Below are 4,140 nucleotides of genomic sequence, written 5' to 3'. Positions count from 1 at the left end.
GGCTAGGTGGCTCGAACGGTGGTCGGACGGAGGGGAGAATGGAGTTACGGTGGCTAGGGTTGGGGGAATTTGGGGGAGAAGAGAAAAGAATGAAGAAAGGGGCTAAGGTTTTTTTTTATGGTGACACAGTAGTGTAACGGCCCTGTGTTGGGCCATACGAGGTGTCACATGCCCGTGTGGTTCAAATCTAGCCTGTATTCATTTGAACATTGAATGGTCATTCATCACACAGCTTGGGACACACTCGTGTTTTTAGGCCATGTGGTTTACACGGCCGTGTCGTACGGTCGTGTTCTATGTCTTTCGCTTCTCCCACACCCGTATGGCTCGCCCACACACCCGTGTAACATCCTACATGCTCGTGTGGCCAGGTCGTGTCTCGCACACGGTCGTAGGCCTTTCCCGTGCGGCTCTTTGACCTATTTAAAATTCAAAAAAGTAAGCTTTATGTTTCACACAGCCAAGGACATGCCCGTGTATCCTGGACGTGTGCTTTACACGGCCGTGTTGCACGGCCGTGTGGCTCGAGTTTGTGGCCGTGTGTATGTCGATACTTGGGAATTTTTAGTCCTGTTTCCATACGACCAAGGACACGCCCATGTGTCCTGGTCATGTGGGTCACTGTACCTGTATTAAAATATGAAAAATAGAGAAAATAAACTAGTTAGTGGTGTTAGTGCTTGGGTTGCCTCCCAAGAAGCGCTTATTTAAAGTCTAAACTCGAACTTACCTCTCATTTGCCTGGTCATGGTGGGTTGAGGAGTTGGAACTCCTCATTCCTGCTATCAATCTTATCACAATAAGGTTTTAGACGAGTACTATTTATCTTGAAAGTGCCAAATTTGGAATGAGTTACCTCGACTGTACCGTATGGGAAAACGTTTAATACCGTAAAAAGGAATTGCTCCATTAGGCTCAGAGGTTAAATTGATTCGATTCACCCTTAAGTTTATCATGACACTACTTTGGTTCATCGTGTATTCTCAGTTTCTCCTTAACTTTTGTTTGCCATTCATCTAGTTCCTCGATTCGTAATATTCGTTCATCAAGAGTTGTTCATGGCTCCATCACTTTATCCCTAGGGATTTCCTGTACAGAAGTTTGAGCCAAAATGTTATTATCATGGAAAGAACTTGTAATATCTTCTCGATCACTAGATAGTTTAACGGAATCACGAGCTTGAAGTTTGATCGTGTCATCACCTACATGAAGCGTTAGTTCTTCTGTACCAACATCAATAATAGTTCTAGCAGTTGCTAAAAAGGGTCTACCCAGAATTAAGGGTACATCACTGTCCTAATCCATGTCTAAGACAACAAAATCCACTGGGAATATAAATTTGTCAATTTTAACAAGCACATCTTCAACAATACCCCTAGGAGATCTAATAGTTTTATCAGCCAATTGAATACTTATCCTAGTTTGTTTGGATTTCCTAAGACCTAGTTGTTTAAACATTTTATAAGGCATGACATTAATACTAGCCCCTAAATCAGCCAAGACATTTTTAACGTCTAAACTACTAATTAAAAAAGGAATAGTAAAACTCCCTGGATCTTTTAATTTGCTGGGTAGTCTATTCTGCAAGATTGCCAAGCAAACTGCATTTAACTCCACATGATATGACTCATCTAACTTCCGTTTGTTTGCTAAAAGCTCTTTTAAAAATTTAACTGTGTTTGGCATCTGCGAAAGAGCTTCAATAAACGGTAAGTTAATATGTAATTTTTTAAGTAGTTTAAGGAATTTACCGAATTATTCGTCCGTGTGGTCTTTCCTTGTCGTATTGGGGTATGACACACAAGGTGTATACTCTTTACTTACCGGTTTTGGTTCATTATGGCTCAGCTCAACCTTACCCTTACCTACAACCTTTTTTTGTCTCGGTTCTGGTTCATTTCCAACTAACCCTTCTTCGTCGCGCACAGTGATAGCATGGAGTTGCTCCCTTGGGTTAGTTTCAGTGTTACTTAGCAAGCTACCTTGTGGTCGTTCAGAGATCAACTTGGCAAGCTATCCTATTTGAGTTTCGAGCCCTTGAATCGATGCTTGCTGATTCTTAAACGCAGTTTCGGTGTTTTGGAAGTGTTTTTCTGACACCGAGATGAACTTTGTAAGCATCTCTTCAAGGTTCGACTTTTTCTCTTGCTGGTAAGGTGGCTGAAAGCCTGGAGGGGGTTGTTGTCTTTGGTTTCCTTGACCACCCCATGAGAAATTGGGATGATTCCTCCAACCTGCATTATAATTGTTACTATAGAGATTATTTTGAGGTTTAGAATTATTACCTATATAGTTGACTTGATCGTTCTCTGTGCTTAGGTTGTAGGATGGATATTCTACGCTGTGCACCCGTCCTTCATTTGAATCACACCTCATTACTGGATGTACCTGAGTAGAACTATACAAACCATCAATCTTTTTATTCAAAAGCTCTACCTTCTTAGATAGCATAGTGACCGCATCGAGGTTGAAAACACCAGCTGCTTTTGTTGGCTTTGTCTGCATAACTTGCCACCGATAATTATTCAATGACATCTCCTTTATAAATTCATAAGCATCTTCAGGTGTTTTATTATTTATAGTTCTACTGGCAGCTGCATCGATCATTTGTCTAGTTGAGGGATTTAAACCATTGTGGAAGGTTTGAACCTGCAACCATAGAGGTAACCCATGGTGAGGGCACCTTCTCAATAAGTCATTGTATCTCTCCTATACATCATAAAGTGTTTCTAAATCTATCTTCACAAAAGAAGAGATATCATTCCTCAACTTAGCCATTTTAGCCGGCAAAAAATATTTAAGTAAAAATTTTTTGGTCATTTGTTCCCAAGTAGTGATGGACCTTCGTGGTAGAGAGTTCAACCACTGTATAGCTTTATTTCTCAATGAAAAGGGAAACAACTGAAGGCGAATGGCATCGTCAGAAATGCCATTTATTTTAAACGTATCGTAGAATTCCAGAAAGTTTGCTAAATGCGTATTGGGGTCCTTGTCCTGCAAACCATCAAACTGAACAAACTATTGTATCATTTGAATAGTGTTAGGTTTTAGTTCAAAATTATTTGCAGCAATAGCAGGTCGAACAATACTCGATTCAGTTCCTGTTAAAGTAGGCTTAGCATAATCATACATAGTACAAGGAGCAGGATTCTGATTAACAGGATTTGCAGTAACTATAGGAGGTAGCAGATTATTCTGATTATAGGCCATTTCTTCAGTAAAATTTGTAACGTCCTCTTGCTCTTCCTCTATGTATTGTAGACTTTACCTTATTTCTCTTCAATTTCTGTAGGCTGTTCTTTCTATTTCACTATTGAAAAGCAAAGGTCCTGACGAGTTCCTTTTAGTCATAAACTAGAGACACTTGCTAGAAGCAATTTAAAAAGAAAAATTAGAAAAGAAAAATTAAGCTAAAAACAAAAAGTAAATTGCAATAAAAGTAAAAATGACTAAAGTAATACAAGCGTTTCTAATATCTTAGTCCTCGGCAACGGCGCCAAAAACTTGATGATCGTTTTATGAACCACTAAACTAGACTACGATCACGACTAAGGCAAGCGCACCTATCGAATGATAGTGTTAGTTATGGTGAGTCGAGAATATCGTATCCACAAGGACTAAAAGTACTAGTATTAACTATCTTTCTATTATTTAGCCTAAAATAAAAGGGATTTGTTTTAATCTAAATTTAACTAAACTAATTAACTAATGAACGTGACAGAGAGTGAAGAAAGTAATCGAATAACAAATAATAAAGACAATACCCAAGGAAGAATCCACCTAGACTTCACTTATTATTCCAATTCTGAATCTAACGATTTATTAACTTTTCTTGATCTGTAGAAATCCCTAAATTATGTTAATATCTCTTTCGAGACTAAAAACAAATGACTTTAGGTTGATTAATTGAAATCTCTTTCTAATTAAAACCCCTATTGTCGCATTAACTTGATCTATGGATTCCCTTATTAGATTTGACTCTAATCTGATAGGTTTAAGTCGGCCTATTTCTAGGGTTGCATGCAACTTCGCTTAATTATGTGAGATCTACTCTTAAACAGGGACTTTTGCTCCACTGAATAAGCACATCAACTTGAATTAATCTCCTGAGAATATTAAGACAAGAATTAAAAAAAAAAC

The 4,140-nt window shown here is 38.4% G+C and overlaps 1 non-coding gene across 1 annotated transcript; it reads left to right on the top strand.

The window, feature by feature from the left end:
* Positions 1 to 2,665: 2,665 nt before the first annotated feature.
* Positions 2,666 to 2,772, top strand: LOC128294995 (small nucleolar RNA R71). The gene has a single exon (XR_008285302.1). It is a non-coding gene; the product is annotated as a small nucleolar RNA R71 (small nucleolar RNA).
* Positions 2,773 to 4,140: the final 1,368 nt, after the last annotated feature.

Source organism: Gossypium arboreum, chromosome 6, assembly GCF_025698485.1.
Source record: "Gossypium arboreum isolate Shixiya-1 chromosome 6, ASM2569848v2, whole genome shotgun sequence".
Lineage (NCBI taxonomy): Eukaryota > Viridiplantae > Streptophyta > Magnoliopsida > Malvales > Malvaceae > Gossypium > Gossypium arboreum.
The sequence above is the reverse complement of the archived record's forward strand: the minus strand, read 5'-3'. Positions and strand labels throughout refer to the sequence as shown.